Raw genomic sequence first — 13,532 nt, 5'->3', positions numbered from 1 at the left:
CAAAGAGACCCTTTACATAGTAGTCTGAACGCAAATGGTCAGAAAAAGTATAACTGGATAAATGTAAATTCAAGAAGAGGGCGAAAAATTGTCTTAAAGTGCATGTTTTTGGTGCAAGAAACCTTTAAGATTCTAAATTGGCAGTTACCAAGGAGCAAACAAACCACAAAGCAGAAATGTTCAATAGTTACCAACACACCAGTACAAGTACACCAAACGGTAATATTAGAATGGCGACTACAGCATGAAAGGTATTTGAACTACCAGGTGGAGAATAACAATTCAATTCAAGCAAAATGAGGATTTTCCCTTCTCCTCTGAATAATGGATCTAAAAGAACAGAATCCAGGCAGTGCCTCTAATTCCTTGAAAGCCTCTATTGGTTTTCCTGCTGTTGCCGTGGTTATAGATGGCCACGGTGTGATTACACACTGAGAACCGAAAGCTTAAGTGTGCTCACACTGTGCCATGGATGCTGAAGAGGGGTTGCCATGGAGACAGGGAGGCTACATATGTTTCATTAATTTCAATGCATATCACATGATGTGGGCTTTGAAGGTCAGGGCTCAATTATCCATAAATAGCAGATTTGATTCTAGCAACAGTAAAAACAGATCTAGAATCTTCCAGCCTGGGTGATTGGAACAGCAGCTTTACGTAACTATTCCTTCAGTTTACCAGAACACGTGCTACACAAACAGTGCAGTCTAAATCTGAGACCACCAGTAAAACGGCTTCTATGTTTTCTCCTTTAAAGTGCCCTATTATGCTGTAGTAATAGCTGTTTGTAAATGTAAAAGGTCTGCAAGGTTTCAAAGATCAAAGTCCACAACAGTTATTGTGTCCCAAAAAAAAAGATTCGATTCTGAATTGCCAGAAACTTTTGCTACAAATTTGCATAATGCTCGCCTATGGTCTTCATTAACTACCAGCAAACAACATCTTCTTTTCCCCTCAAACACTGTAGTTGTAGCTGAGGCCTGGAAGTTTTTGGTTTGTGCTGTCGATATGCGTGGCGAAAGCAAATCCACTTTGTATGCACTTCCAAAGGATGAGGACTCGTGCTCGAATTGATATGGTAGAACAGACGCCATCATTGCTGTTCTTATCACTGTGTATCAAGTGCTGAGGGAGCCTCCAAAGTTGATTCAGATATGAAAATCGGGAATTTGTTTCCGACACACCTTGTAAGCGGTAGACCAATCACAACAGACTGGGCCATCTGACCAGTCAGAGCAGAGTAGGCTCTCGGAAAGAAGGATCCTTGATTAAACGAAGATGATTGAAGAGGAGATGCAGCAATGTACAGTACATTATCAGAAAAATAAAGTGTTTTTATTTTACAGGATGCATGTGAACCTACTGTAGCAGACCTCCAAAACAATTATGAACCTTTAACACTAGAAGTGCCAGAATTCCATAACTACTAGAACTGGCGCAAGCGGCCATTTTGACCGCTAGATTCCAAACTCTATATCTTTAATGATAAATACCCAATTGAAAGATTAATGCATTTATTGTATTAGGATATCTTTTAAAAACAAAACAATATCAAACTGTACATTTCAAAAAGTTTAATTATACATCTATAAATAATAATATCCGTAAATGTCCCGAACAAAATGACGGAGTAGCCTGTTTTCATGTTTACACTGTTCGATCGCGCCCGCGCCTTACACACACACACACACACACACACACACACACACACACACACACACACACACACACACACACACACACACACACACACACACACACACACACACACACACACACACACCATATTCCAGCATTGCAATCTTGACATCGCAGCCTGTTCATTATAGCCATAATAGAATATAATAATAAAATAGTCAACCTAACGTATAAAAATTCAACTGCTCTGTTTGTCAGTAGTAGGCTACAATTAGTACCATTTTGCGCATGTGAAGAGGATGATTTTTTCCGTCGATATTGGAACGTGAGTGAAGTACAAAGCCTATAATAAAGAATAGTTTACCATCCAAATACATCACAAATGCTGAAACATTTTGATTCTAAATAGAGAGTTACGTGAGCCCAACACTGCTTACTTTCACTTTCTCTTGAAAGTAGCCGATTTCATTTTGGCTTGTTTATAGTTATTATTTCATTCTTGTTCTGTTCTGAATATCATTACATTTAAATGGTTTGTTGTGGAATATGTTTTGTGTATTTTTTACCACATTTTATTGTTGTGTATATTGGTATATGTATAATAATACCGCGAAATTCAGTGCGGTCAATCTGACCGTCTATGGCTGAAATAGGTAAATATGTTCATTTGGTTTTTTGCCTTGTTTGTAATTTATATGAAAAACATTTTAAATGAAAATACAGACACTTTTAGGAAAAGTCAGGTACCAGCAGGATTTTATTTATTTTTTCAACAAAGTTATTGCAGATATAAAATTCAAAACGGTCAAAATGACCGTCATGGCAGTTCTAGTATTAAAATAGCATAATAGGGGCACTTTAAGAATGTTTAATGTTTAACAACGTTTAAAAATGTTTAACAATAAACGTTTCATTGGATAATTAAATTAATATCATAATCTCTTAATTAGTGTTTAAATGTTCAAAATCCTAAAACTTATTTCCAGGTTTAAATGAAAAAAAAAAAAATGTTGATTTTCAGTGTAATCTAAGATTTTCTTTATTATATATATATATATATATATATATATATATATATATATATATATATATATATATATATATATATATATAACATGCACACATTTGTGGGATAATCCTCACAAAATTATTTAAATTATTCCAATTATATAGAACTCAAGTCTACATTCTGTTTATTTTCATTTATTTCTGTACTCTAGGTGGATGCTATTACTAGAAGAAATTAGTTTGTTGGGAGGCTTTTTGCCTCCAGGATAGTATAAGGCAAATCTGTGTGTCTTGGTGAATTGATGGGCTGAATATTTCATAAAATAATTTTTGAATCATCAGGAAAAACTGGAAAGATGAAGGAATCTCATGATTGCCATGTTCATTCCTGCTCTCTTCTACCTCTCTCATGCACAGATATACAGATACACATCTCTTATCTTTAAACGGACAGTATATCTCATGCAGCCAAATTGTTGACTAAAAATGCCTATTAGAAAGGAAAAGACACTGCCATTTGCGGTGGGTTTATCTGATTTAGATTATACTGGAACATACTGGCAGTGGAAACATGGCTGTGTAAAACTAAATTCAGCTAAATTCAAAGTATCCTTGACCACTTATACCTGACCCTTGACTTCAAGGAAGAAATAAAACTTCAAAGAAATGTATAATATATGGCTACTTTAAGTAGCTACCAGCACCAACATCCTCACTTGACCTCCTCATAAACTAAAGATCATAAATTGCCCGGGGTGACAGAGGTGATTCAGCATTCGGTGAATGAATGCTCCCGGCTAAGCCAATCAGAGTTAGATTAATGAGACCGAAATGATGGTATGGTGTGACATCTGTGTCACAAGTTGCTATGGAAATAGATAAAAAAGCATCTGCTGTGTAAACTCATCAGCGACGCTTCTGTCTTACACTCCATCACACACACAAATGCTGTGAGACAGAGCAATACTAATGGACACTTACATGTGCTTTCATTACAAATACACTCACACACATTAATCGCATGCAGCACATTAATGCTGTTTTTTTCCAAGCATTCTACCAAACACCTCTATGGAAAGCTTTCATAATCATAGAAATCATTACACTGGCTTCCAGGATGTAAAATGGCAGTTAGTAGACACATTTTTAAGCATTAGATGTGTTTGATAAATTGTTGTAATATAAAATTACCAAGCAGAAAAAGTAAGTGGTTTAAGGGTGCTTTCACAGGTGTGGTTTGATTAAAATGATCTCTGGTGCGATTGCCCTGTTAGTGTGATTCATTAGTGTAAACCTCCTCTTCCAAACGAACAGAATGGTGCAGTTTGACTGAAATTTGAACACAACATGGACCAAAGGCATCTAAACAAATCCAAAAACAGGATGTGATGTCACAAGATGCGACCCTGTGGCGACGGGATGTAACATGGAAAACGTGGGTTACATACACAACCAAGATCAGTCAGTCACATTTGACGTTACGTCAGATATGATCTGACGAATTGGCATCCCTACCAAAGCGCCCCTATTGCTGCCCCTTGCAGCGCTCCCGTAAGCCACCTGATCCCACCGCACCTACTGGGGCGGAAGATGGGACAGGGTTTTACGCCCGGAGAAAGTTGATCCGCATGACCCATACAATGAGATTATTGGATAACACTGGGAAAGCATGCCTTTCCCTTCTGCTGGCCTCCATAACAGACAAAGAGCTGTTCTGAGGTCCTGAAGCTCTGCGTTCGGTCCATGTACAGGCGTAAAGCGCGGACAGAACAGAGCAAAGCTAGGGTTGGGTCTGCCTCCTCCAGTTTCACCACCTGGTCACTGAAAGGAGTGGTGGGAACCTTGGGCAGGTATCCAGGCTGGGGTCTTAGGATAACATGAGAGTTGGCCGGTCCGAATTCCAGGCACAATTCGTTGACCGAAAATGCTTGCAGGTCCCCCAGCGCAGTCAGGAGCACTGTCTTCATTGACAGAATTCTCAGCTCAATTGACTGCAGAGGTTCGAATGGGGCTCTCTGTAATGCCGTAAGAACCAATGAGCAGATTATGCATTAAGGGTTTTCCTGTATCGCATTCAATATCTGTCTGTATTCTACAAGATCCTTTGAGAATGCCAGCAAAAGGAGAGAGAGCGAAGGATCGTAATGGATTTTATACTGAGTTTGCATATTAGCCTCGCTGCACTTCAACATGAAATGGGAGCAACGTAATGGCCTTTGTTTTTCTCCCCAGAGCTCTCCATGGTGCTGATACAGAAGTAAAGGGCATTAAAAGTCTGCTACATACAGAGCACCACGGTACCAAGATTTAAAACAAGGCCTTTCTTTGTGTACAAATGCAGCCAATGTGTCATTTTTTACATGCTACTCCTACAGTCAAATGCCTCATCTCAACAGTATGCCCTTTCAGCATTTTGTTCTATTGAGTGGGTGATTTTGCTGTGCAATCCATCTGTATTTTCTGGGTCACTGCAGCCTGCAGTGAGTGTGACGGCGAGCAACTTCTCTCCACCAAACACTGAGGGCCATCAGCCCTTTACTGCTGTGATGTCAGGAGGTGGTTACAGGGGGTCATGACCCATCTAGAGGGATTCGTTTAATATGTTTGCAAAACAGCTGCCAGTTTCATCACTGAAGTATATAAGTTGTAGCAACATCTGCCTTAAACATAGATAACAGAAATAATCCCTTAAATACATAAGAGATTTGCAAAGCCCTCTTAATGTTCTGGGCATAAAATGGCATTCAGAATTGTTTAGTGGGATGCCGCCTGCACATACATAGTTATTTATTTATTTGTGTATATATTAATTATAATAGTTTTTTTTCCTGCTATGATTATACTGCATCTCATCAAGGAAAAGAAAAACCTTGGGTACTTCAGTGCTGTTCTAGGTCACCATCTTCCTCTTCTCTAACACTGAATAGCTCCACTCAGGGCATTATTGCAGGTCCCTGAAATAGTCTTGCTGTCTTACACTTGGCCTTGTTTTCTCAAAGATTTGATAATATAGTTTGATAGTGCAGGAAAAGCATTCACATTTAAAGGCAACACACACACACACACACACACACACACACACACACACACACACAAAGATTAGACAACTCTTCATTGAGTCTGAGTCAAAGCAAACATATACCTCTTATTTTTAATTACCATTTGAAAATGTTGCACTGGACTGGCATAGACTGTCAACTGTTGGGTGCAATCATATAAATTATGATGATTCTTAATCAATAAAGAGTTCAATATAAAGAGCAAGAAAATAGTATCATTCAGACTCCATCATGCAGGAGTGGCATCTATTAATGGATGCCATTTTTTTTTGGGGGGGGGGGGGCCCTTTTCTAACTGCTCTAGTCTCTTGCTTTCAATCAGGATCGATTATCTTCCTCCATCTTCTACACTTCAAAATACTCCTATTTCCTCGCTCCAAAAACACTCGCAGACACACACGTTCACATGCTCAAAGTAGTTATGCAGCATTGCCACAGGCCATTAGCAACAACCATGAGAGCTTGTTTGTAACTGAACCTGAAGGAACAAATGACTGAGCTTGGAGCCAACGAGTAGGTGTGGAGAGCTGTATTTAAAATAGAACTGATGAGAGCAAATGGAAGCTTGGTAAAGCATGTGGACACCCCTTATAATTAACAGCTTTGGCTTTTTCAGCTACATGCATAACTAACAGGTACATAAAATCAAGCAAACAGCCATGCAATATCCTTAAACCACCATTTTGAGAAAAATGAGACATACATCTTGTGTTCCAGCAGCACAACGCACTTCTACACAAAGCCCAGATCTGAATTCTGAACACCCGAGGGGAATTTGCTGAATTTTATTCAGCAAGAATGCATTAAATTGATTTTAAATACATTTTCAAATAAATGCTGTTCTTTTGAACTTTTTAGTCAAAGAATCCTTACGGTTTCCACAAAAATAGTAAGCAGCAGAACTGTTTTCAACACTGATAATAATAAGAAATGTTTCTTGAGCAGCAAATCAGCATATTAAAATCATGTGACACTGAAGACTGGAGTAATGATGCTGAAAATTCAGCTTTGCCATTACAAGAATAAATTACATGTTAAAACATATTAAATAAGATTTTTAATTGTAATAATATTTCATAATATTACCATTTTTACCGTTTTCTTGATCAAATAAATGCAGCCTTGTACGGCATAAGAGACTTCTTTCAAAAACATTCTGTGCCAAATAATTAAGTCAACCTGAAATAAATCAAAACTGCATTTACAGTAAAGCAAAGCACCACACACCACCCACTGACCTATCCCAACTTGTTTACATTACACCCGAAGCCATTTCACCATCACTTGAGCATCCTGTAACAGCTACGTCTTTCATAAACACAATTGAGCACAAATAAGCCTCTCTTCTTCTCAATCTCTGCCACATTCTAAACACTCTTTCGGACGGTTTGAGGAATTTGTCGATGTTCACAAAATCTCATTATGGTCAATGTCAAATTTCACCTTTTCTCCACTAGCATATATCAACTTGCATATAATCTACTATAATCCATTGTAACGTTTTCTTACCGATCCTTCTGTCTCTGGTCAGGGTAATAAACACAGGCAGGGAATAAACAGCAATTGGTCTTTCAGGAAGAGCCCAGTGCTACAGGACAGTCTGATTGTCTGGCGGTCAGGAAACATGAGCTCTGGAGGCTGGCATGGGATGGCCGCCAACATCACCAGCAATTACCCAACAAACACTGCTTCCAGAAAGATGATGTCATCATTACAATAGCCAAGCCTCTCCATCGTTTCAATTTTTATATTACTGATAACAAGTCATAGTAAATCTCAACATACTCTCAGGATCAACTGTCCAACTAGAGCCATGCTGTTTTTATTTTTTAAATCATGGTAGCATTCTTAACAGCCACTTATTATAGAATCCATTAAGAAGATCTAGCAGTAATGATGCTCGGTGCTGCATCATCATGATTCATGGTCAAAACTGTTGACTTACTTAGTCATTGTGAGTCATTCACCTTCTAGTAAAACACTTAAAATGCTAATGATGGGGTGAAAGTCCCAGACTTCCTCCCAGATTTTGTCCTTAAATTTCAGACTGCAGTGTGACAGCATATACATTTTTAACCCTCTGGTGTTAAAATATATTTTAACTCCTTTTTCGGTCATTTTTTATATATATATATATATTTTTTTAATTATTTACTTCATCGTAATGGTACAAAACCTGGGCACTTGCTATGTGAACACACACAAAAAAAAATCCTGTACATGATTCAAAAAGGTTAAGTGGTCCTGAAAAAAAGTCACATTTGTACTGTTCACATTGGAAACGAATGGGAAGCTAATTTCATCTAGTGGAAATGTTTGGTACTGCGCCCAAACTAAATCTTACCGAAAGTTCACTTTTTAAAAATTGTGGCTTTGATTTTCCAACAGTTTTAGAGTAAGACTTCTTTTGGAAAATATACATTTTTATACAATTTTCATACTAATAAACTTAACCTTCTATGACTCTTTTAGTTTCACTTTTTAAACTTTCAATTCAGCAAAAATCTGCCAAGTTTCTTCTTTAAAAATAGACCAAACTTTAGTCTGTGATCCAAATCATTCAAGATTTACAATGTTTAAGTTACGGAAATTAAATTTTCTGGGCTATATTCAAAAAATTATTAACAGGTAATAAATGGATCACAACGATTCCATAAATATAATTTACTACCATAAAATACCCTAAAAATACAAAATATGAAATAAAAAGCATTATCGGACTAAAATATAGTACATTCATTTAATTGAAATAAAAAAAACATTCGGTCATTTTTTGACCGCCACGCGAGGAGCACCAGAGGCTTAACACAAAAAAGCATTACATTTATTGTAAAGACAGATAGTCTACAAGTATGTCGCAAAGATTCAATACGAATGAATCAATTTGAATCAGGCTTCAGTACCCTGGTCTAAAACAAGCCCAGCAGGACTACGAGAGCAGATTTTTTTTCCTTTATCTCCCTCTTATCATTCCTAGCCTCTCCAGAATGAGTCCTGCTTCCATTCATCACTTTGACAGATAGAGCTTGTTCCCCTCTTCAACACCATTGACGGACATAATTAAATGCGGAGGAGGGGAAGAGGTCTGCGACTGTTTTGTAAAACTGTAAAACATGGAAATTCCAATCTGTGAAAGTTAATGAGACTTTGAAGAATACTGGAAAAGGGGTTTGATAGAGTTAAGAATAGCACATCTCATAAAAGGTACTGTAAAAATAAAAAAAAGAGAAATGGAATCACTCCGGATCTGCAGACCATTTTGGTAACCATAGGAACCATGTGAGGAGGCAACAAGCCTAGTCCTAATATAGAAGGGAGGGAATACCATTCACCATTGGCAACAACCCACATGATGGCTCATTTTCACACAATAGGGAGGCTTTAAAGAGGTAGCTCACCCCAAAATTGCATCATTTACACAACCTCATGTTGTTCCAAACCCATATGCTGTTGTTTTTAATCAAGTGAAATGCAAAGAAATAGCTTTGAGTGGAGAACAAATATGGTGCCTTTAGATGCGTCAGATTGGACGTCAATGACATGAAATGTCTCGGTACCGAACAACATTGATGTCCAACCTTATCCTATGCCTCTACAGACAGTAATTGATTTGACAGCCAATGGGAGGGCAAGATTTTCAGCAAAAAAAAAAAAAAAAAAAAAATGTAGGTTTGTTTCTCACAAAACTATTGAATGGTTTCAGGAGAATTGGATTATAATGCACCTCTCCTATGATGCTTTTTTTGTTTCATGGACAACATCTTTTTCCAAAGATACTTCATAAATAAATAAAATGAATAAAGGTTTGGGACAACATCAGGGTTTGTAGAGGAGCTTCAATGAGTGCTAGCTAAGAATTAATTTACAGATATTATTATGTATTTTATTTCAATTAAATTAAAAAAGCTGTGTGAAAACAAGAAAAGTGCGTAATTGTTAAAGTGGGACACTTAAGGATGATTAGCATTTACCATCATCTGCACTGTATATTTTTACATTTCAATTAAGCAATAACTTAATAGTAACTTTCTCATCTGAAGCAACCAAAGTGTGTAAATAAAAAAAATAACAACAGATAATTCTGTCATGACAACTCTCTGAGTGTTTGGCATGGTAATGGAAATTGGACAATGTTAATATGGTTTGGTCTTGGTGTAATAGATCTGCTGCTGCTGTTGATTATTGCTGCTGCTGCAGAGCTAGTACTTGCTACTGCCAATATACAGTATAAACGACAGCTGCAAGACATGCTGCTGTAATATATATTATGAATAACCCATAGCAGATATATATACATGTGGAGCTGCATGGGGAAGGGGGAGGGTTTCTGAAAGTTACCGAAAAAGCTGACCTGTGCCCTGCAGAGATGCTCCATGCACATCTTTAATTGTATGTAAGTGTAATTTTAAATATGATTCTATATCAGTGTGTAGGCTACTTGTCTAAAAAACAACCCATTAATTCCATTATCTGACCTTGTCATGACACAAAGATTACTCTTCCCCATTATCAGGCATCATATTCTTAATTTCACTCACACTACACACACACACACACACACACACACACACACACACACCTTCCTTTAGGTTGATAGTGTCCTGTTTGCTCAATCAGAATTGGCTACCTGTGAATCAATCTCCCAGTCTTACACTTCCACCTCTGGCATGTGAATCAGTGGACGTGCTGGGAGACAAATTGAGTAATTTTGTTTGCCTTCGCCTATATGGCTTATTCTTTGAAATAAGTATACAATATAAGTATACAATACGATCATTAAAAATCAATGACATTCTCAGATTACTTTTCCGTGTACAACTGCAATAAACATTCATTCAAAACGCTTCTTTCTAACAGCCCTTCATAAGCTGCTGAGCATTTGCGAGCATTTTGCGCATCTCCACAGAAATGGTTTTTACAGAATGCAATGTGGTACTAGATAGTACAAAACGTAGTTACATTAATACAACAAACATAAAAAAGCCTACCTGAGTCAAAATGAGAGCTCAGCGCAAAACTAGGGTTGAAAAACGACGCAGACATGATCAGCAGCGTTACAGTGCCTAACATGCTGAAGATAACGTGGAGTCCAGCAACGATGTCTCTGATGTTAAAATAAAGAGTTTATTTTCTGGTCAAACAGGTCAGTCCCTCGCTCCTCCATGTTATAGAGCTAGAATAGGGGAATAGCCGGACAAATCCACTAGTTATGCAGTCCATTATGGATGTGTTTCACCGCAAGCCATTGCCGTGTTCATTTGAATCTTCTCTGGTCATTTTCAAGGAGAGGGTCTCTGCGGTTGCTTCTTCTGCTTCTCTGCACCAAACAACGCGCGCGCGCGCCCTGTGGAGCATTCCTTTATGTGTCCGACTGGAGAAGAAAACCCGAGACCAATTCTGGCATTCGTTTCCTTCGAATGTTTTGAGCCCAATTGAGCTGTTTGTTAATAAGCCTGATGGGAGCTGTTCAGTGCTGAAACACACAGCGCCATCTTGCTAATAGCGATTCCTGGCTGATTCTGCGGGAGGGGAGGAGATTGCGCCACAAGCGCACAGCTGTGACTGACGCTAATATTTAACGTACACGATTAAAATTGACTAGACTAGAGTGTCGAAATTTTTTTTTTTTTTGGTACATTACAATTCGCGGAACTGTTTTATGTTATGGTTCACAACTTTTATGTTGATAAGTGAAAACAGCTGGATTCTTGCATAATTGCTTATTAGAAAACGTAGGCTATATATTCGACTGATTGGATGAACTACTTTAAAAGATGAATCGAAATGTGCCCTTGAAAAACACAACAGAGATCTATGAAAAGGCACAGGGTCTTACACTAAGTATAGCACAAGATAAAATACTTTCTCATCAAAGTAAATATACTTCAGCAGTCCAGTAGGATTTGCCTTTAAATAACAGTTCCCAAATATAAAGACTAATGAACACATATGCCCTTACACTTTGTTTCGTTGTCCTAAATGGAAGCTGGTTCAGAGGCTAGAGTCATAATGTCAAGCATTCTGTTTGTCTGAGACAACATGCACTGTCAGGGTTGCCATGGAAACACTGTGAATAGCGAGCGTGTTCAGATGAATGTTAAAAGCACCTTTTTCTCTTCTCTCTCACACTTTTCTCTAACCCAGACGCCCTGCTGATATGCTTCTGCCTGCAGGTGAAAAACAGAAACTTTTATATTTGTTGGTTGCTTTCCTTCACCAGCAAATTCAATTAAAAACAGAAAGAATGGAAAAAAGGGGGTTTCAATAATAAATACATAAAGTCCATTAAAAGTATGGAGTTAGTAAGATGAATTATAGTTTTATTCAGTAAGGATGCATTCAATTGTTAAGACAGATTTCCATTTAAAATAAATACTGTTCTTTTAAACTTAATAAAAAATCCTGAAAAAAATGTATCACCGTTTTACACAAAAATATTGTAAAATATAGTAATTTTTAACATTGATAATAGTAAAAATGTTTCTTGAGGAGCAAATCATCATATTAGAATGATTTCCGAAGAATCATGTGACACTAAAGACTGGATATGATGTAATGGTGCTGAAAATGTAGCTTTGCCAATACATTTTAAAAATATATTAAAATAGGAACCAGATATATCAAATTGTAATATTATTTCATGATATTACTGTTTTTAATGTATTTGTGATCAAATAAATGCAGCGTTGGTGAGCATAAGAGACTTCTTTACTAAACAGAAAAAATCTTGCTGACCCCAAACTTTTAAACAATAGTGTACAAACACATTTGAAAAAAATTATTTCAAGCATCTGGGCATTTAGATCAAAAAGTTTTAAGATCATCAAGCTGATGATGTACAAATGCATAGTACACACATTTAGTAGTTATAAAAATTGTAATTCTGGCTAAGAGTGCGTTGGATCTGAAACACAACCTCTTAAAGGCTGCTCAGACAGGAGACTTTAGCTCCAAAATTAGATTAGTTACTGGCTAGACACACATTAAGTGAGAAATTTGGAGTGTATAAGTGGGACAGGGACTGAAGGCAAGAGGATGTAGTTCATCCACAACAGATTTATCAGGTATAAAACATAAAGCATTAGACTATTGAATCATGAACATTTTAGCTCTACTTACATGACCCCTGGGCCTTGGTTCAGAATTACATGTAAATAATGTCAAACAGGGGGAATAGAACAGATGTTTCTTAATTGATCTGAGAGTCCAGCATGGTCTTAAATATCCAGAGTAGACTAAATAGCCTCAACCAACAACAAATGCCCTCAGAAGTTAAGCCTCCACCAGGGAGCCATAATCCCAGAATAACGTTAATATCAAATAATTAGACTTGAGCTCAAATAATTAAACACAAAATTACCCTCCTCTGAACCATCCACACAAATGGAAGGGCTTGACCTTAAAGGGATAGTTCACCCAAAATGAAAATTTTGTCATTTCTTACTCATCCTCAAGTTGTTCCAAACCTGTATGAGTTTATTTCTTCGGTTGAACACAAAATAAGATATTTTAAAGAATGTTGGTAACCAGACAGTTAATTGACGGCACCCATAAGAAAAACAAATACTATGGAAGTCAATGCCGTCAACTGTCTGGTTACCAACATTCTTCAAAATATCTTTGCATTCAACAGAAGAAAGATACTCATACAGGTTTGGAACAACATGAAGGTGAGTAAATGATGACTATCCCTTTAACACAAAGCTTAACATATGACTTTTATTAACACAACAGTCAAATACATTTGCACACCAGCTTGAGCGTAGTGTCCTTCACTAACACGGGCAGGCTTGGTAAATATTAGCAAAACAAAAAATAGCAAAAAAT

Source organism: Scardinius erythrophthalmus (assembly GCF_964197995.2).
Source record: "Scardinius erythrophthalmus genome assembly, chromosome: 18".
NCBI classification, from domain to species: Eukaryota; Metazoa; Chordata; class Actinopteri; order Cypriniformes; family Leuciscidae; genus Scardinius; species Scardinius erythrophthalmus.
The sequence above is the reverse complement of the archived record's forward strand: the minus strand, read 5'-3'. Positions refer to the sequence as shown.